Here is a 23113-nt window from a genome sequence, read left to right as displayed (position 1 = left end):
TTTAGATATAAGTACAAAAATTATTCTTGCCTATTTTCATTTTGCAAACTAAATATCTGATCTCCTACTTAATTCTGCATTTCAAACTGTATTCCATTGGTTAGCAGTCAGTTTCAATTTCAAGAATGCAAATCAAGGATTTTCAGTTTATTACTTCAGAAGATAAGAGTCCTTCCTTTTTAATTCATATCTAGCTTTGCTAGCAAATTCGCAAATCTAAGATATTATCATACTCCTGAAAAGCTTTTTTTTTTTGCATTTCCTTAAGTGTGCTTCAACCTTTAGCCCATATCCTGTTCACTTGGATAGTATATTCCCATGCCGTTTAATGATAGTGCTTGGAAACTAATAGGAAACACCAAGAACGAACTTTCTTTCCCTTTAGACTTGCAATAAAGGTTCAATGGATTTTAAATACAAATAGTGATTTGTCAGGCCGGCTCTACAGAGATAAGTTGGAGGGAGGTCGTTAGTGTATGTTTAAAAGAACACAATCTAGAGTGGAATCCTATTGTAAACCAATCTTCTGATTGTTCTTCAGTCCAATCTGTTATTTCTTAGCAGCACAATCTATTTTATAAATAAATGAACTTAAAGTAAAATACTGATTAATCCTAAGAGGAAAGATCCATTCATTAAGATAATGTGGTTCAAGTCCTTAACAACTCTTCTGATTGTGTCCTACTATATTTGAGTTGTTATTGCTATTGACTTCACTGGGGTTGTTTGCCTTGTTCGTACCATATGGGATTGCATTCAGCATCGTTGCGTGCATGTTATTTGTGTTCATAGTCAATTGGAATTCTGGAACGAGATGGCTGGTCTACCTTTCGGACAAACGTTGCATTTGCCAAGCTTGATCCTGCAAGATCCTGCCATTTGTTTTTGTTTTTAAATATTTATATTTTATTAAGGTGATTTCAGTTAAAAGAAATAAAGTGATACAGAAAATAAAAGAAGGAAAAGTGAGAGGGAGAAAAAAACAACACAACAACAAAGAGACACATAAAAGCAAAAATATACAAAAAAAGAAGCAACATACGATATTCCCATACATTCTTGTATAAACTGGTATAGTGTTATTGTCCTAGTGCTTATGTAAATATTAATAGCCTACTACATTTTGTAAAAAGTCATTCCAAATGTTATCGTATTTATCCATACAGAGTCTGCGCCTGTAAACAGTCAATTCCTAAATTGCCAGTGATATCATATCATCAGTCCATTGATTGAAGGGTAACATATTTTTATTTTTCCAATTCCTCAATTTCAATCTCTTGGCCACCATTAGGACACGGAAAATCCATTTCTGCTGTCCCGTTGATAATTTCCATACTGCAGGTATATAGTTCAATAAAATATTATCTGCTGAAAGATTTAACTTTTTCTGCACAGTGATAGTTGGGGCATTCCCTGAGGACAATGATAGTCTTTCTTGTGCTCCTTCATTCTGAGCCCTGCCTCTCCTCAACAGCTCAGATATAATTTACCAGTCTTTATCATGTATTTCAACGCATCCAGAAAGGTCTCAAACATTATGCCCAGCCTTTCATCAGGTCATACCCAGTATGTCCTAGAGCTGCAGGAAGCTCTAAGTCTCTGAATAGATCCTCTTGGGATATTGTCCTCTGATGAAGTCTTCACCAGCAGGGCACTGCTTCTCTGGTGGTGGTGCAGCAGGTGGCATGGCATGGCATGGTGGCAACAGGGTGTGTCAACACTTCCACCTTAAGTGGTAAAATGGGACATGCTGCCCCTGTAATGACATGCTTGACATGCTGCAAGTGAATTTCTCACAGAGACTTGCCACACAAATGGCCCTGATTGAAGGAAACAGCTGAATAAAAAGAACAGCTGAGTTTAAAAATGAGAGAGAGAAAAAACAAAGTGTGAAAAGATACATATTCTGGATCACTTGACAATCATATGGTCAATGCACATAATACAAAATCACCATCTGCCAGGGAACGAATAAAGATAAGTGGGACCAAATAATTAGAAGTTTTCAGTCAAGTACAAACCCTGTAATTTATCAAATGAATTACAAAGCAGGATTTATTTACTAAAAAGGTGAATTTATTCAATGTAGTTGTGGTGAGTTTTTAATGACAAGTGAAACCTCACGTTTAAGAGCCTGGAAAACCGAAGTGGTTTATTATTTATCATTGTTAATATTTATTATCACACCTTTCTCCCAAGTTGAGATTCAAGGCAGCCTACAACATTTAAAAACAACACTACAAAATACAATGTAATAAAATCAAACTAACTAAAAACAGAATGGACCGCTAGCCAGTGAAGTTGCTTTAATAAGGGAGTAACATGCTCCCTGCAACCAGCCCCAGACAGTAGTCTTGGCTGCAGCACTGTAGACCAGCTGAAGCTTCTGAACATTTTTCAAATGCAGCCTCATGTAGAGAATGTTACAGTAGTTCAACCAGGATGTACGTAATTAAGGCATGCGTCACCATGGCCAGATCCGACAGCTCAAGGAACAGGAGCACTTTATCAGGCCCCATTCAGATTCTATGCCAGTGTAAAGAAGGAATAAGGTATGAACTACCGTATACATTTTTGCATGGGTGCCAATGGAGGATTTCCTCCCAATTCACATATTAATTTCAGAGGATGGATCACAATAGGAGAGGAAAGGGCTAAATCGCCTCTCTGCCTGCTCTGATCTTAACCGTTATCAGCCCCGCTTCCAGTTGTTGTTATTCGCATTTAAAAAACCAAACAAACATTCATGTTAAATGCAAAGACACATTTAATACTGTGGCCTTGTTTGACCTGAAGCCAGCAGGCCTGCACTGAAAACACAAAGAGAAGACCAGGAGCCAAAGATGTTATAAAAGGTGACAGCTTTATTAAATTAACTTGGGAAAGAATAGAGGACCACTGCAGGAATCAATATTTAAACCTGGCCTTAGATTTGTATAATATAATCAGTCTTTGCTTCTTGGATTGATAGAAAATTCAGTTTCAGGGGGCTTTTAGGAATTGATTTCAGCAGGCTTATAGCCGTCTAGTTAATTGTCTATTTATTCTGGAGTAAATACAGTATCAGGATGGTGTATATGCACCTATTTACCACATGAAGATGGACCACAGCAGCTCTTCTTGAGAGCCATTATCTTAAGCAAAAACATGTTGGGTCAATTTTCTTTGTAGTCTCCTGAGCTGTTCTATGGAAGCTGATATTGCCAGCTATTAATGCTGTTCTCAAAGCCATGTTAAAATATGATACATACGCTATTGTATATACTGTGCACAGGACACAGGTCTGAAGCTCTGAAAAACAGAATAAAATTTACCAGGAGCATAGTATGTATGTATGTATGTATACACACACACACACACACACACACACACACACACACACACACATATATATATATATATATATATATATATATATATATATATATCAAAGGTGGGGGTGGGGAGAACAGGATGCTGGACTAGATGGGCCATTGGCGAAATCCAGCAGACTCATCTTACGTTCTTAGAATGCAAAGATATAACCTAGGGAAGATCTAACCTGCTTAAGTGCCAAGACCCCTGGAATCTTGCCATTGCTTGGCAGAGATGGGAGTGGCCTATACCAGTATGGTCCTATAAAGCAAACAGCAGCTTCGGTGATTGACTGTGACAATTTAAACGGGTAAATAACATTGGCTTGGGGAGCTTTTAACAAAATCCTCTGCTAATACCACAGCCCTGCTCTGATTCAGGACCTAATATGGTTGTCAGTAACTACTTTTTCCTCTCTCTAAAGGGCAAATTTTTAATGAAAAAAGAACTTGTGCATATTTCTCTGTGCCCCCCCCCCCCATAAAGCACATGAAAAGCACAGTGGTATTTTTGAGGCATCTGATCATAGCCTGCATTTTAATCAAGGCTTATATTTTGATCAGATTCCTGTATTCTAAAAATGAGCTTAAATTCACAAATGTTTCTTTCGAGATAAGGAAACCAGCAGGCAAGGTCTTTGTCGCAGGCAAGGTCTTTGTCAGAGGCCCCTTTGGTTTATTGCGGTCATAAAACAGGCTGGGAGCAAAAGGTCACACTGACCATACAAATGATAGAATACAATCAAGGTTGCAAAAACACAAATAGTAATAATTATTGTGCCTCCCATTAAACTTGAGCCACATCTTCCTAAGGTTAAAAGGGCAAGAGCTAATACAAACAGCAGCTGGCTAGGGAAGAGGCCTCTCTCTCTCTCTCTGAAGCTGCTTTGAAGCTTCAGAGAATTTAGGGAACTTAGGGAACTTAGCTTTTACTAAGTTCCTTTTTATTTAAGACAAGATCTTTGCTTCTAAAAATCTATATATGTTATGTATGAAATATATTGGCTTAAATGTAATTATGCAAAGGATTTAGAAAGTAAGAAATCATAGAATCATAGAATCATAGAAGAGTTGAAATAGACCACGAGGGCCATTGAGTCCAGACCCCTGCCAAGCAGGAAAAACACCATGACCTCCAAAGAAGGAGCTCTTTCATAGATGCTGTGTGGGAAGATGAACAAAAAGATCTGTTCAGATAAAATTAGCCACCATCTGTTTTGGAGTGAATAGGGCAATAGGGCAAAAGATGAAATGTTAGTTAAGGCGCCTAGTCTAGGGCAAAAGGTTATCTGGTAATTAAGGTGCCTTGTAGAGGTTAATGGCTGTTTGCCAATTATAAATAGAAGGAAATATAGCTCTTTGACTCCCATAAAAGGTAATAGGAAATGGGTGTATCTTTTATGATTGGTTCTAGCAAACAGCCAATAGGAATTTTAACCAGGCTGATTGGACAGAGGCAGCCAAAGGAGGAGCAAGGGGGCTGAGCTGAGGGAATATAAGTGCTGGCCATAATGGCAGGAGGCCAGGCCAGAGCTTGGTAACCATATACCACTGTGCCTCACATTTATTTGTCTGACAAATAAATTATTATTTTAATTTCTCTATTGCTGCGTTGAATATTTCATTCCAGCTAAGCGTTAACCACAAGCAGGGTGCTACATTTTCTCTTAACTATTGTCCTTCTGGTATTTCTAACTGAATAGTGCCAGAGTATATACAAGATAACTAGCACATGACAATTCAGGTCTTTTAGATTCACCTCTGTCATTCGGGAGCACCCAAAATAGATAACGGTTTCAGATTTCCAGAATATTCAGCAATGTAGGTTAGCACAATTAAATCATAACTAATGAATGAGGCATGAATTGCTGCTTAAGGCCAAGGGACAACTACCCCAAAGTGTCTGGATTGTAGCAATATTATTCAGAGGTGGCACTCTGACCCTCTTCATAGGCCTCACCAACACTACAGTTGTGGAACTTAGAATTTTATGGCTTCAGACAGAGTTATTATAACTATTAACACCAAGTTATCTGCAGAACCTAAAGCTCTTCACACACAGTTAGCCATTTCAATTCTCACAATGCTTTAAATAAAGCAACAAGCAGCCCTTAGCCTCTTTGACACAACCTTTTAAAATATGGATCACAGAAAGAGCTGGATTGTCTCTGAAATAATAACTTTTGTGTGCCTTTATTTTCCATGCAATGCTATTTTCCAATGCACTCCATGCAGAACACCTGAAATTAAATTCTAAGTAGCATTTATGAAGAGGAAGTAAATTTTAAGCCTTCACACTGACATAATTAAGGCAGATGGATAGCTTTTTATACTTCCATTCTGAATCTGAAAATGAACTTGTCCACTTTTAGAATCTTCCCCATGGTTCAAATATATGGCTCTTATTAAAGATAAATTGTAGCAAATATGCCTTTATTACCCATATGTCTACATGAAGAGACTGATGGATGAGTCTATGTAAGACCTACATAAAAATTCTTCTTGGGTAAGGTTTAACCATTAACCAGATCATTTTATTCAATCCCCAAGTGTCAAGTATAGGAAATGAGCACCTAAATAAGAACTTATTAAGAATATTAATGATATTGTCATATTATTTTAATCAACTGGAGGAATTTTAGAATTTAAATAAATGGGCAGCGCTGTTGGGACAAAGAGTGGCAAGATATGTTACACTCTTTAGCATAAAACTTGTATTTATCCTTCAACGCCCTATACTATATGCCAGGGATGGGGAACTTGTGGCCCTCCAGATGTTGCTGAACTTCAAGTCATATCAGCTCCAGCCAGCATGGCCAGTGGTCAAGGATGATGGGAGTTTGAGTTCAGGAACTTCTAGGGGGCTACAGGTTCCCTCACACCTGCTATATGCCCTGCAGCACAGTGAGAGTGGAACATACCAAGATAGGACTGAATCTTGGACTCCCAGGCTGCTCATGGCTCCCAAACACATCCTCAGCTGGGATTGCTTCCTCTGCAAAAGCAGTGGGAGACATTGGATGTGGTGTACTGTCATCGCAGACGGCTCCATCAGTGGAGTGGAATGATAAATGGGCTTTTTTGAGGCTGCTGCTATATTGGGTTTGACCAAGTGACCTAGTCACACCCAGTGCAGATACAGACAAAAGAAAAGGAACAAATCATTCAGCAATACAGTGGGCAGCCTCCTCTGTGGAAGGGGTCACAAGAGTGTTAAATTACCTGAGTGTTAAATTAAATCCCTGACTGCGTTTGCCTAAAGGGGGTGTATTGTTTTATTGTTTTCGTTTAACTGTTTACTTGTGTTTTAACCTTCTATTTTTTTACCCTGTGAACTGCCCTGATATCTTGTGGTGATGGCCACAGTGCTGGATTTATGTATAAGTTAAACAGGCTATAGCTTAGGGCCCATTCTCTTGGGGGGCCCAAAAAAAAAAATTAATGGGGAAAAAAGCTGTATGTACTTTGATAAAATACATATTTTGTTATGTGCAAATGGCTTTAGATAGCTATTAGGTCCATAAATTACCATATAGCATATATTCAACACAAAAAACAGCAACAATTTGTTGTTGACAACGGACAGCTGGACATATAAGGGGCCCCGTTACCTTCAGTAGCTTAGGGCCTCATCAAACCTAAATCTGGCCCTGGACGGGCAATATATAAATCTAATAAATTATTGTGTGTGTGTGTGTGTGTGTGTGTGTGTGTGTATGTGTGTATGTGTATATATATATATATATATATATTAAAGAGGAGTTGAATGGAAAGCGAAGCTGTTTTCTGGCAATTCCCTCCCCGCTGCATCTCCCTGCACATCCTCTTCAGAGGTTTGGGGACTCCCTACATTGTATTATAATATACTACAACTGTAGTATAGTGTAGTGAGAGCCCAGGCATATGGCAGTCGATGGATTCAGTGAGGTCTGTGAGGTCTCTTTCACAGCTGCTTATCTGGTATTCTCACAAGGGAGAGTCAACTCCTAGTTCCAGCATGTTGTGGAGTTGCAAGGGGCTCACCGTCTGCTTCTGAGGAAGCCTCACCGGACTCAGGCACCAGGACCTGGTAGATCCGGACAACAGGAAATGCTCTCAATAGACTTCAGCCTTTTCAAGACCCACATTTAATCCAAACATGCATCTGGGGACTCATTTCTTAACCTTTCCCCACATGTTTGAATGGTGGTAGTGTTGCTATTGTATCCGACCAGGTAGTGGATCCCAACCTACCATCTGAAAACCACTGCTCTATATACCAGCCTTCCAAAACTTGGTGCCCTCAAGATGTTGCAGGTCTCCCATTAGCCAAAGGCAATGGGACCAATGGTTAAGGATGCTGGAATTGTAGTCCAAAACAGTCCGAAGAGCACAAGGTTGGAAAAGGTCGCTCCACAAAATGTAGCTAAATAGGGAATGGTATCTAAATACCCTTATATCATTTCCCAATTTGTACAAGTGTGTCAGAGGAGGACGCAGTCCATACAATCGTTCCAGCATTCCCTTCATACTTTTAAGTGCCTTTCAAAATATTATTCACAACCTCTAAAAGCAGCATTTGCAAAACTATATGAGCTGACAAAATATTATCTCCTAAACGCGACGGTTTTAGACTATGAATTTATTCTGCTGTGTAATAAATCACTGGAAAATGAAGCAAAGTCAAGATATAATCTTATAAGACAGCTAACATATACAGTAGTTTCCCATAAAGAACTTTTAATAAAGTGACGAAACAAGATAAGGTGACAAAGCCTGCAGTGTTAATGCACCCACAGGAGATGAGTGTATCAGTGTCCGACTTACAGTGTAATTTGTGTGTAAACTTAAATATAGGCATTAAAGTGGTGATAATTGATAAGTTAAAACTCCCGGGTGGGTTTAAACAATACGGAAATGGCTGCTGTAGTTTTTTTTTAAGAACGAGAGGGAAATAAAGAGAACAAGTTCACCTCACAAATAAACAAATCAAGCTGCAGAAATGTGTTTTAAGAGATACCAAGCATGGTCAAATCAATGGCAAAACTCTCAGTAACTTCTTGCTAAATTAATAAAAGGATTCTGGAGTCTGAACTCAGCCTAGAGATCCACTGCCGATCCATTGACTTGTTTAATAACACACCTGAACATTCAGAACAATTATGTATCTGTTCCAGACACAGGTTCCATCTATATAGGAAACAATGTGTTGAGATTTTAAAATCACAAAAAGGAAAGGTAAATATCACAAAGGGACTGCCATACTACAGTCAGTAAGTGCTCTTTTAATGCAGCTTGCCAAAGATAAACTGTATGTAGCAATATTTACCATAAAAGATGTCTGAGATTGGTATGGATGATTTTATGTAAACTGCCTTGAGCACTGAATGATGGAAATGTGAGATATAAAAGTCAAAAACAAATAAATGGATGGAGGGTCAGGTTCAGCATTTATAGCCAGAAGCTGAGTGAAATTTAGTGCTGAACAACAGTTTGTGCATTTGATACGCTATGAGTACAACTTTAAGAAGCCACTTCTCTGTGATCCCTTCCACACTATACATCTAAAGCACTATCATACTACTTTAAACAGGCATGGCTTCCCCTGAAGAATTCTGGGAACTGCATTTGTTCAGAGAGTTGATAGGAGACTTCCTAGTCCCCACACAGAGCTACAATTCCTAGGGTTTCTGGAGAAGAGGGATCGACAGATTGACAGAGAATTGTAGGGATGTGGTTCTCAAGTCACAATTAAAGTGGGTTAAAGCAGTCTAGTGCAACAACAAAAAACCCCCACCTTTTTGTAGTTAGGAAAATGACAGGGAAATGCAATAAAAAGTGTGGGATAATGATCAGTTGATGAGAATATCTATAACCTCAGCACAAACAAATCAGGATGAATCAGCATAAATGCTCATTGTCATATAATGTCCCACAAACAAACCAGAATGAATGCTCAGTAAAGAGCTGAGTTCATCTAACTTCCATGTAAGCTTTGTGTAAGCAAATCAGAATGAAATGCACAATAAGCAACTCATTTGGAGGAGCCCTATGTTGATGATTCACACATTGTTGCTGCTGTAATTATACTGCTCCCATGGCCACACAATCTTCTCTGGATGCTTCATCTAGCCTAGGATGTCCTGCTGCAGGATTGGACAATGGAACAGATGATTCTTTTCCCCCATCTCCAAATGGACTCTTTGATCAGATACAACTTTATGAGACTGTTTGAGTAGATTTAGTTACACCCCCCCCAAAAAAAACCCCACACCACTTTTTATGATGATAGGACACAGCACTTGCAGGTTCATTAAAGCTGTTTAGAAACAGCAGTCACATTGGCTTATATTTATATATTGCCAAAATGTCAGGGTGGCCAGTCTGTGCTAAGATGTGCAGTTTCCCCCTGAACTCTCTATAAGCAGAAATTGAACTGGTGGGATCAGGGGCGAGGTTTGCTCACGGGCACTCATTCCCACAGCAGTCTTAAATCGTCAACGTCCCTGCAAACAGTAACACTGCCATCTTAACAAAAAGGCTCTTTCCCCTTTGCTGACCTCCATCTGACACAGCTGGCGTAGTGCTGCTAACTACATAAGAACATAAGAAGTGCTTGCTGGAGCAGGCCTTTGACCCATCTCGTTCACCATCCTGTTTTCACAGTGGCCAAAGAGATGTCTGTAGGCAACCCACAAGCAGGACCTGAGCACAAGAGCACTCTCTCTTCCTATAGTTTCTAACAACTGGTATTCAGAAGCATATTGCCTCCAACCATGGAGGCAGAACATAGCCGTAATGGTTGTGCTTCGAGGCCCCCAAGCCCTTCCCCTGAAAATAACTTCACACTGACATGTAATTTTAGTTTAAGTTATTGGGCAAAATTTAGGCCACAACTTTATTGATTACTGCAAGGTGAGCGGTGTTGGCTTAGGCATTGGCAACAGACTATAACTGACTCCTGCCTCTCTGGCTGGAAGTCTGAAAGGGTAAACACCAAACAAGGGAGCAACATCGATGAAGACCAACCGAAACTCACCCCGGGGTTCCTGTGGTCCTGGCATGGCCCTAGCCCCTCAAGCGGACTTCAGATGAGATCCAGGACCCCCAGATTTCTTTACCGGAATAACCTTATTCATGGAGGGACAGGTGATGGCCACACCTCCCCTCCCACACACTTCAATGAGCCAATGCCTAACCGCCAAACCTTACAAAGTTGTGACGATTGCTAAGGGCACTGGCGAAAACCAAGTGGCTACATCCAATCTACCAAATGGAAAAAATTCCTACCCAGCCCCTGCTCCAAGGCAGGTGACCCAATCCAAAGCAAGGTCAAAGCAGCAGCACCTAAAATTAGGAAGGGAGGGCGGGTGTTCGGTAGTGTTATGCAAGTACCCCCAGTTACTCTGCGCTGCCGCTTTTATAGGCCCCAGGAATCGCGCCAACTGCCCCGATTGGCCCAAACAGCCTGGCGCGATCCTGGGGCCCAACGGTTAAGGCTTGGGCCACGTCTGGCAACAACTCTCCCAGCGGGGGTGCCTTAGGGGCCCAGGCACAACCAGGACCCTCATTTAGGAGGATCCCATTTAGTAGCTATGGCTATGAGCTGAGAGGAGCAGAAGAACTCTCCATCAGAGACAGGGAACCTGTGGATGAACCCAGGGGCTTGGTGTCAAAATTATACTTTGTATTAAGAAAAGATACATGAAGCAACAGCTTCATTGGTCCTTGGGCGGCGGGGGGGGGGGGTCTGTTTTCCTTCTGATATCACTAGGACAATCAGCCACAAAGTGTACATTAGCACTATGGTATACTTTCTAGAGGCACACCTGACAGGATACTGTTTGCACATTTTTGGGCTTTAGTGGTATTATTTACAATTTTACCAGCATATACATTGGGGAAAAAAGAATACCAAAAGCATGTGGTCCTCAAACAGCTCATTAGTTTAGTGAACTGTGCATAGCCAGAGAGAATTATAACAAGCGTGTCTGTGCGTAGGGAAAAAATGTTATCAGTTAATAGAGCTCAGAAGGAAGCTGTTTCTTCTATAAGTGAAGGGCAAAATCCTACCTATAAAGCAAGGAACAGGGATTATATTACTTTATTAAAATTAAACTAACTCCCCATAAATCATCTTTTGTATGCTGTTTCAGAGCTAATTTTGGCCTTACCTTCCTTCAGAACTGCTGCTGCAAGTTAGGGTTCGTTTAACAAAATAATAAAATACAATTCCTATTTCCATCCTAGAGGACAGTACTTTTTCTCTAACCTGCTGATGGATTAAAATACCAAAGCAGCAGATGGGAGTTTTTAATCTACTAATTACAGTGACTGATGAGATGGGATCTTTGCTGAAATGCACAAACTAATAATATCCCCCACACCACCTTTAAGATAGGACTCAGCTATACAGTGGCAAATGTATTTTTCAAAATGTTTTTTTAAAAAAAGCATTTTCACAGAGTTTATTTTTATATATGTGTGTGTAGATTCCACCACAGTCTCTGACTAATGAGAGATGATGAAGACGTTATTAACAAACAGATCATGTTTTATGTACTCCTTTTGGATAACTCATATGGACCGTTCGAGCATTCAACCATGTAGCAATGAAAGCAGAGAGGGAGAGGCAGAATTTGGCCATTGGCTCCACCACTGACCTCCATGGGTTGACTCAAAACTTTAGAACAGAGCCTACATGGGCAGAGGTGTAATTTAAGGTTGCATCCACACAGCAGTTCATTTCACTTTCCTGACATGTCCCTAACGGTTGATTTCCAAATTATACTTCAGCTTTCACATGATGTAAAAGCTACTTCTGGAAAATGAATTGAATATAGAGCATGTTTTCAGTGGAAATAGTTGATGTAAGTAGTTCAGTCTGGGACTGATGGGGCCAACTGCACATCCCTTGGGAGGGAATTCCACCAAACTGAAAAGACCCTGCCTCTAGTGTTCACCACGAGTGCCTTAATGCTTCTGTGAGTGAGAAAGTCCATGCTAAATGTTTTTGGTTTTAATCAAGGGTGGATCTGACAGTAGACTATATATTGTTATGGAAACAAGACTGTGGGTATAATCAGTACTTTTTTTCTAGAAAAATAGGTGCCAGTACTCACCATGAAGTTGTTATAGTAAGTGCCACACTTTTTAACAACAACAAAAAAGGAGGTGCTGGTTCTTCATGCCCTTGAGTACCCCCTGAAAAAAAGCACTGGGTATAATTAAGAAATTGCCTTGCAACTCAGGGCTGGATTTAGGTTTGATGAGGCCCTAAGCCTCTGAAGGTAATGGGGCCAGCTGTCCTTTGTCAACAACAAATTGACCTAATCGGTATCTAAAGCCATTTGCACATAACAAATAGGAGCCTACATACTGTAACACAAAACACTGTTGCTGTATGTAGGTTTTATTTTATTTGTTTTTTATCTTATATTTTGGAAATGTACATCCAGTTTTTCCCCCTTTTAATTTTTTTTTGGGGGGGCCCCAAGAGAGTGGGGCCCTAAGCTATGGCTTGTTTAGCTTATAAGTAAATCTGGCACTGCTTGCACCTCAGGGCTCACCCAAGCATGCTGATACCTCTCGTTTCTCAGCAGCTCTTTTCGGGCTTCACTCTTGTTAGGTCTCAGCCACAAATTCTCTGATAGATGGAAGAAGGATGTTTCTTTAATATTATTCTCTGGTTTAATATAATATCTACGTATTGCCCAAGTTCAACAAATCCACTTTTTTAAAAATTGACTTTTTGCTATTATGAAACTGATGGGGAAATGCACTGAAAAGTGTAGGATGAACAAATGATTAATAGGATTAACAGGATTATAAACACCTTGCAAGCAAAACAGGGTTAATGCTCATTGCCATATAAGCATCCTGCAGACAAAACCGGTTCAATAAAGACAAGGCATAGTCTAACCTCTGCATAGGCTTTGTGCAAGCAAATCAAGATGAATGCTCAATAAATAGGTCACCTAGAGGAGCCCTTAACTGTTGGACATATTCATCTTTGCAGTGGCAACCTTTCAGCTCTCAGATTTCACTGGTGTCCTGTGCAACACTAAAATTTGGCACCCCCTCCCCGTCTCTCACGTACCAGTCACACTACCCTAAAACCGCCTCTGATCTTTGAATAGCCAGTCCTAACAAATTCTAGGTACATTTTAAAACTATTCAAATGGCTTCAAATGCAAAATTTCTATATATAGATAAAAACCTTCCAGATACTTTTTCTGCAAGCGTTTATGAAGCGGGGTGGGGGGGTGGGGGGGAGGACCTGGAAAACAGTTTCTAGGTGGCTCTTGTCACTGCTTTCTTCCAGATTTATGTCACTTTGTGGGCTCATCATTTTTGCTGCAATGGAATAAATATTTACTGTTTGAAAAATGGGAGAGGGGGAATTACGGCACAATTTGCATGGCAATTTTCACAGAAGGTTAGGAAGCAGCCAGGCTTGCAGTCATGACCTCCCTCATTTTGGCACGTGATTGTCATTTTCTCTCCTAGGGTATGAAGCTCTTTTTGAGTAGATTGTCCTTTAATAATGGCGTGTTCACTGTAGCTTTAAATTGCCTCTTATGCAGAATCCCAGGAAAGAAAATAAAGAATGAAAAGTGGGGAGGGGGGAGCGCTTTTCACAAGGTGCTTGCAAGCTATATGTCTCCCTGCAGGGTAGATGCCTGTAAAAGGCATCTTATTAAATCACACCATAAATGACCCATGTAGTCTAGTTTATTTTAACAATAGCTAAGTAAAGAGGCATCAGGCCAAATAAATCAAAGGGAAACAAGGTAATAATTGTGTATCACTTCATATGTTCAAAAATATGGAAGTAATGATGCAAAAGTGTGATTAAAAAGAACATTATTTTATTAGCCTGGAGGACCAGCTCTTTTTTGTGTGCATCTGGAACACAATGGCCCTGCATATTTTGTTGTAATGCAGGACTAGGGCCTGGGAGACCGGGGTTCAAATTCCCACACAGTCTTGAGGCTCACTCTTAGCCTAAGCTACCTCACAGGTTAGGCGCTGGGTGATGAGTGGGTGGGGGATGGCGGGCCAAGTCTGAGTTGGGCAGCAGCGCATGTGTGATGTCATGCCCAAAGTTGGGCACAACTCACACCTCTGACAGGCGGTATGTGAAGCATGAAGCTTGGATACAGCTCATGGTCTGCCTAAGTTTGGATGTGCTGCAAAGCTAAACCATGACTTGGTTCCTGACAGTGTGGCAGCAGCAAGAGCAGGGAAGGACCAAAGTTGCCTCGATTTTCACCCCGTGCATCCACAAGCTGTAGGTTCAGCTTTAAACCATACTGGTTTAAAGTGACATACAAACTAGGCCAGTCTATGCACCTGGCAACAAAGCAAGGAGTGACTGGCCTGGCTATCTCAGTTACGGAAGAGAAAGAAGCAGCTCCAGGTCTGTGATAGGAGGCATTGGCTCGGTTTCCTTGGACTGGTTGTACCTTATGAAGGTGGCAGTATTATGGTCTAAACCACTGAGCCTCTTGGGCTTGCTGATCAGAAGGTTGGCGGTTTGAATCCCCGTGACGGGGTGAGTTCCCGTTACTCGGTCCCAGCTCCTGCCAACCTAGCAGTTCGAAAGCATGCCAAAAAGTGCAAGTAGATAAATAGGTACCACTCCGGTGGGAAGGTAAACGGCGTTTCTGTGCGCTCTGGTTTCCATCACGGTGTTCCGTTGCGCCAGAAGTGGTTTAGTCATGTTGGCCACATGCTGGCCAGAAAGCTGTCTGGACAAACCCCAGCTCCCTCGGCCTGAAAACGAGATGAGCGCCTCAACCCTTTGACTGGACTTCTGTCCAGGGGTCCTTTACCTTTTTACCTTATTGTATGAACCACTGCAGTTGTAAAAGGTAGTGAGCGATCGCTTTGCCATGGTGACAAGTATACACTGCTTTGATCTAAAAGGTGGTACAGTAACAAAGTTTTACTTCCTCCCAAATCAGTGCTGAGACTTGCCAATGTCCACAGAACTGTAGAGCTGGAAGGGGACTTCAGACATCAAGTAGTTCTATCCCTTGCTAATGCAGGAAATCTACTATTGCAGCATCTTTTATAGGTATCCGTCCAACCCCCAGGGAGAAGGGTTCAGGGAGCATGCATGGAGAATGGGAAGCCGGGGATAATTGAGAGGGAGCTGAGAGACAAAGTGGAGGAAGCGCAGATGACAGAGAGAGCATGCATTACTGAGGGAGAAGCACAGCGGGGAGAGAGATTCTGCTCAAATCCACTGATTTGAAGCTAAGGGGAGAGTTGTGTGTGCTGGAATTTATTAGTCAGAGTTGGCTGCAGGCCTCTATTAAGTCTTTAAGCCACCTGTCTCAGACACGGCACATCTAGGGATGTTGCAAAAATACCGTGAGGTCATATTATAGGTTCCACCTCCTGCTTCCTATTTGCTCACTAGTGTTGCAAAAGGATGCTATATTTTTTTATTTTGAGTGTTCTGTTATGTGATAGCTCAATGAGATGTTGCCATTGCCAGCTGCACCATCCTCTCTGTTTGTCCTTTTATTCCTTTGCTCATTTGATCGCATTGGGAGCATCGCAAGGAACTTTCTGCTAAACCAATTAACTCCCCCACTGTGAGGAAAGCGGAAGGGAGAAGAAAAGCAAAACAAAACAATAAGAAGAACAAGCAGCTATTACCAGGCCCTCTCAAACAAGGAGAGATAAACAGAAAATCTGTACATTAGACCTGCACAACTTGCAGCACATGAGGCTGAACACATCCCATCAGCCATATATGGCAGCTCACCGGGAGATCAATAAAGCTATTTTTGCTGGCTGCCTGAGACTTCAAGAACAGGAGAGCTGTCAAGCCCACGGCAGGCTATATGATGGCTAGGTTTGCACATCATGTTAAGCCATGGCTTATTTTAATCATACTTATTTTAAGCTCATTTTCTTTACCCCCAACTCCACACCTGAGCATCAGAGCTCTGCAGAATTTAATGGGCGAATGGTCTGTTAAATTATGGAAATTCCAAAATGTCCCACAAAATCTTAAAATTGCACATTCTGGTTCTCGGAGCTGACAAACGAAATTCACAGCATGCCGAGTGTTTTGGGAGCCTGCGGGGATGACAAAAGCTCAGCACAATCACATATAATTATTCTTCTCACTTGCAACTGTGAAGCAGTTTGGTGTGCATACCAGGAAGAAGTTTCAAAGGGTTTTGAAGGAGCAGTTAAAGACCACCCAGTTACAAAATACCTGGCCAAACTGACATCTAAATTGTCCTTGCACATATTGGGGATTAAGAAAAAAAAATCATTCATGGCCCAGTTGCGCCTGGAATTTGCAATAAAGCACAGGCCTTTGAAATCCAAGGTGCAGACCATGCTGATCACTGGGCTGCTGTCAGGACAAACTATATTTTAATTGCTGGTTCTCAGTGCTTTTTGATGTAGTTTAATCATTGTTCTTAACTAGTTTATTTTATTTTTAAATGTGTATACTGCCCTTCATCCGAAGATGAACAGGGCTGTTCCAGACCCTCCAAGTGCCCCAATTTTCCAGGGATGTCCCTGATTTAGAGAAGCTGTCCTGGTTTCTGATTTGATCCTGGAATGTCCCACTTTTTCTTAGGACTTCCTTATTTTCATTGGAGAAATGTTGGAGGTTATGGAGCTGTCTGAAGGCAATCCTGTATAGGGAAGGGGTTTTTTTAAATGTTTAATGTCACATTATGTTTTTATACATGTTGGAAGCCGCCCAGAGTAGCTGGGGCAACCCAGTAAGCTGAGTGGGGTATAAATAGTAAAATTATCTTTATGGAACGGAACTTTCCTATTTTCATTGGAGAAATGTTGAAGGATATTCTGTTCACAACATAAAAATAAAAAATGAGAAAACAGAATACAGTGATACCTCAGGTTAAGAACTTAATTCATTCTGGAGGTCCATTCTTAAGCTGAAACTGTTCTTAACCTGAGGTACCACTTTAGCTAATGGGGCTTCCCGCTGCTGCTGTGCCGCCGCTACCACACAATTTGTGTTCTCATCCTGAAGCAAAGTTCTTAACCTGAGGTACTATTTCTAGGTTAGCGAAATCTGTAACCTGAAGCGTCTGTAACCCGTGGTACCACTGTACAGAATAAACCAAGCCAATAACCCCTCTTTCCACAAACACATTTAAAAGGTCACTGAATGTTAATTAGCCAAAAGCCTGGTTATAGAGAAATGTATTTGCCTGGCACCTAAAGATATGTAATGAAGGTGCCAGGCAAGGCTCCCTGGGGAGAGCATTCCACAAGCAGGGAGCCACTGCAGAGAAGGTCCTTTCCTTCTTTGCCTTCCTCTGGACCTCTCATGGAGGAGACACATGAAGAAGGGCCTCAGAAGAGGATCACATTCCTTTGTTTTCATTACTTTGCATTTATAACAATGTTTTTAAATGCTGGAAGCTGCCTTGAATCCCAGTTTGGGATCCTGGTCCAGAAACTCCAGCTACTGCATACTCTCCGACACAGGGACAGCAAAATTCAGGACACAATGCAATAAGAGCAGGGAATAGATGGGTAGCTGATGCAGTGATTCAAGCATGTTTCATTTATTGCAGCATTTTATGCCACCAAATAACAATGTTCTCTGGGAGGCTTACAAAGAATGGAAGTCTGAGGTATAATAATATAGAATAATAAAAAGTAAACTAAATCCAGCAACAACAGACAGTCAACCAAGATAGCACAGTGAAACAGTGTTACTAAAAGCATACACATTGCCAAAAAGGATAAAATACATAACCATAAAAAAATGCAAAAGGGGACGCTGGCATATTGGTTTTTTTTGGGGGGGGGGTTGTTGCTGTTATTGATATTACCGTATTTTTCGCTCTATAACATGCACCAGACCATAACACGCACGTAGTTTTTAGAGGAGGAAAACAAGAAAAAAAATATTCTAAACGAAATAGTGGATATATGATTTTTGTGGTTCATGCTGTGGCCACACACATGTGATCTGACAGTGAGTTTGGAGTAGCCCAATGCAAAAATCCTGAGGATCCATGTGGATCCATGCTTTGTAACCATGGAGGAGGGAAGGAAGGGGAACCATGGATCCTCTGCTCACGACTGCAGCAGATCCACCCCGCCATCCGCAGGCATTCGCTCCATAACACGCACAGACATTTCCCCTTACTTTCTAGGAGGAAAAAGGTAATTGTTATGGTGCAAAAAATACGGTAATTTTTTGCATATTGATTTTAGATCTTGTGGAAATTCTTCAATTTAGTTGTGTACTTTTTGTGTTTTATTTATTGTTTATGACTACCTTTGTTAGGTTCGTAACTACGTGTTTTTTTCCTGTTGCAAGCCACCTTGACCATGGTTTTAACTATGGAAAGGTGGTATACAACTAAAATGATGTAGGTAGGTACGTGTCTTCCTTCCAGGTACTGGCTAGTGTTGGGCAACTTCAAGGCCCCTGCTCTCCCTTCTTAGGGTTCTTCATTTTGAAACCAGACTTGGGTTCTTCAAATTTTCCTTTGTAAAGTAGGGCACATGGACACCCTACATGCAACAACTCTGAAAATCAATCGACCCTGAAATTCATAGTTTAAAAGCTGTAACAGCCTGCATGTGGTGCTGAAAAGACTGTAAGAAGGCACAACATGAGCCTCTTGAGGGCATTAAAGAGAGCAGAGGGCCTTCTTGGTAGTGGCACCCTCCCTGCGGAAAGCCCTCCCTTCAGATGTCAAGGAGATAAATAATTACACAACTTTTAGAAGACATCTTAAGGCAGCCCTGTATCAGGAGGTTTTTAATGCTTGATGTTTTTATGTTTTTAGATATGCTGTAAGCCAGCCAGAGTGGCTGGAGAAGCCCAGCCAGTTGGGTGGGGTATAAGTAATAAAATGATTGTTCTTATTATTCAGTTACTAGGGAGCCACCACCACCAAGTAGGCCTTGTCTTCATTTACCCCAGTATTGCTGTTTTTTGACCTCTGTTTGTTTTAGCAATTGCATCCGATAGCAAAGTTCGCCTAGAGTGAAAATTGTAGCAAAACTGTCTAGCACTTAAAAAAAACACTGAATATGAATTTTTAAGATGTTCAAAGCAACTTAAAATGCACATTTTTCTGTGCATAAGCTGCATTAAATTCAGGGGGTAAACTCTGCCTATATATGTCAATTGTAAAATCCAAATTGTTAATATTTGACACACTAAGCTTTTAGACTTTCCAGAATAAGCCATTTAGACCTCATAATTTTGTATACATTTAAAAAAACAAAAACAAAAAAATGTTCCTTGAAGGTGAATAACCATATTAATATTGTTAGAGCCACCAATTCCATCTACATGCCTTGGGAGATGTATGCTATCATTTTCTACTCTGGTTAACCACGTACAGCTTGTTCATGTCCAAGTGACCTTTTCCAGGATGAGTGGAGTGCTAAGTGTGGTAAATGAGTCGCGTTCCCTCATCTGGCATGACAGATGTTTGATTTTCTTGGCATTTGCAAGAATGCACAAACAATTATGAGTGATATAGCTTATGTGCCAGGAGTAAAGCCAGCTACCTTGCATTGCACATTAGCCATCATTTCAGTATGATGAATCTGGCACTTTGTGTTGTACTCACAGAACTTTATCAGTATTTGGGAAACCATAAGCAGAGGAAATGCTGCTCTGGGAAAAGGTCGCTCCTTGCTGACTTATCATGTGCCACGAGGATGATTTAAAGAGCTTTTCAGAATCGACATTCATTGCAAGTCATAAAAAATAATAAACAAGCAGAATTCCTGCCATGTACTGCTCAGAAGCTGAACTGATTAGTTTAGCGTAGGGTGCTTGTGCAGACCATTAATTGTCCCCAAATCAGCTTCTTGCCAGTGAACACATGAAAAACTGTCACCCAGTCTCATTTGTTCATTCAGTGTTGTTGGTCATATTTATTTCTGAATATCGTGCTCTCTTGAAGGTTCGCTGCAGGTAGCAATATTTACACCCTCTCTTGACAACCCAACAACAGGTTACCATGCTTTTAGCATATTTTAGACACTCAAAACAGAAAGGTTGAGAGAGAATGGTTTGTTAGCAGTCATGTCACTGAGCCATGGCAAATATCTCCACCCGCAACCCCCTGGTGATAATCAGGATTCTGTAGCTGAACTGTTTTGGATACTTTTCCTTCCTAAAGGAGCAGATATTATTTTACTATAGAATCACAGAATCATAGGGGTGGAAGGGAACTTGAGGATCATGTAATCCCGTGGTTCCCACGGGGCAATTTGATGAGTTAACAGTGGATGGCTTTTTAGGCTTCCTTCACGTAAATACAGTGGTACCTCAGGTTACATACGCTTCAGGTTACAGACTCTGCTAACCCAGAAATAGTGCTTCAGGTTAAGAACTTTGCTGCAGGATGAGAACAGAAATTGTGCTCTGGCGGCGCGGCGGCAGCAGGAGGCCCCATTAGCTAAAGTGGTGCCCCCGGAACGAATTAAGTACTTAACCCGAGGTACCACTATAGTTCACTTTTTGAATAATATGTAACTGGGGGGGGGGCATGTCAAGATTTTAGAGATGCTTAGGTGGGGCATGGCCAAAAAAAGGTTGGGAACCACTGATCTAATCCAACTCCCTGTAATGCAGGACTATGCAACTGTCCTGCATGGGGATTGAACCTACAGCTTTGACGTAATAATATTATTTATACCCTGCCCACCTGGCTGGGTTTTCCGAGCCTCTCTGGGCGGCACCACACTTGAACCAACTGAGATATCATGTTTTATTTTATTTAATATTACTGCTCATTCTGGATATTAGCAGTAGTGTTATGTGAAATTTGTTTAAATAGAAATCTGTAGCTTATTTGGCCAAATGTAAAAAGCCTCCCTCTTTGAACAAGTATTCCTACTCGTTTGTGTTGCATCTCAGCATGCAGGTAATGGATGACTCTAGTTTCAAGTTAGAAACTGCAACCATACCAAGGCGTTAATGGAGAGTTTTTCATAATTATCCCATCTGCTTTCTACTGGGTGAGAACACAAAATACAAAAGACTCAAAATGTTAAGTTTTGTGCCCAGTATGAACAATGGTGCCAGATGTTATTTTTGTTTCAAACAGTTCCAGTAATCAAAGGGGCAGCGATTTTTAAAAATTGCCAACGAGAAATTTCAAGGTATATCTGGCAGGGTAAGAAGCCGAGGATAAAATTTAAGATATTGACAGACACAAAAGAAACAGGAGGCTTCGCCCTGCCAGACTTGAAATTGTATTACGAAGCATCTTGCCTCTGTTGGTTGAAGGAATGGATGAAATTAGAAGACACGGATGTGTTCGATCTTGAAGGTTTTGATAATAGATTCGGGTGGCACGCGTATTTGTGGTATGACAAGAAACGGGTACATAAAGGTTTTGAAAATCACATTATAAGAAGGTCTTTGATTGAAGTGTGGGAAAGATATAAAAACTTGTTGGAACAAAAAACTCCATATTGGTTGTTGCCGTTGGAGGCGATAAGTGTGAAGTAAGTCAATATGACAGGGGGTTGGGTGACATATGAGAAGTTAATGTGTAAAAGTGAAGGAAAATGGAAAATGAGACCATTTGAAGAAGTTAAGGATTATGTGAATGACTGGCTGCATTTTTTTCAAATCAATGAGATGTTTAGAAAAGATTTAAATCAGAGGGGTTTTGCTGATAAAGAATCAAAATTTCAGACAGAAATATTGAATAATTATTATAAGATTTTAGCAAAAATGTATAAGATATTATTGGAATGGTGTACGAAGGATGAGGAGGTAAAATCAGTTATGATTGACTGGGCCAAAGATATAGGGCATAATATACAAATGGAGGATTGGGAAAGACTCTGGAAAGGTTTAAGATTCACTGCATGCACAGTTATAAAATAAAATGTTATGAAAATGATGTACCGATGGTATGTAACACCTGTGAAGTTAGCAAAAATGTATAAGTAACAAATGTTGGAAATGTAAAGAAAAAGAATGTACCTTTTTTCATATGTGGTGGGAATGTAAGAAGGTAAAATGCTTTTGGGAAATGATTTATAATGAATTGAAGAAAATGTTGAAATATACATTTGTTAAGAAACAAGAAGCATTTTTACTAGGCATTACAGGTAATGAGATAAATAAGAAAGAAGTTATTTTTATATGCAGTGACAGCAGCAAGAATATTGATGGCCCAGAAATGGAAACAGGAGGAATTACCTACGATAGAAGAATGGCGAACTAAAATGATGGATTATGCAGAACTGGACAGAATGACAGGAAGGATCCGGAATCGACGAGATCAAAGATTTACAGAAGATTGGGAAAAGTTTATCCAATATATGCAAAAACTGAGTGATAATCAAATTACGTTTGTAAGTTTTAAGGAAGCTCTGTGAGGGGAAATGGTTAAAAGGGCAGAATTTAGCAGTTAATTTCTGGTGGCCCATCTGTTGAGAGATTTCTCGTAAATTACACTTGATTACAAGGCCTATCTGATCCAGCAAAACACCTTTAAAAATTCTTAAGACAAAACTGCTTGTGAAGGGTTGCTTAGTCATTTCTATGGGGGATAGCCAATGATAGTCATACTCAGTGTAGACCCTTTGCAGCCAAGTCCATTGATTTCAGTGGATCTAGTCCAGGTTTGGCTTAGTTGGTTATCACTGTAGATCACTTGCCTTACTTTAAATTTAACAATTAGTAGGCCAGAAAGCAGATTAGGATTTACCTATGGAACCCATGGTGGCAATACTAACATGCAAAAAGCTCCCTACCTTAAAAACAATAA

This window comes from Podarcis filfolensis (assembly GCF_964270895.1).
Source record: "Podarcis filfolensis genome assembly, chromosome: 11".
Classification (NCBI taxonomy): domain Eukaryota; kingdom Metazoa; phylum Chordata; class Lepidosauria; order Squamata; family Lacertidae; genus Podarcis; species Podarcis filfolensis.
The sequence above is the reverse complement of the archived record's forward strand: the minus strand, read 5'-3'. Positions refer to the sequence as shown.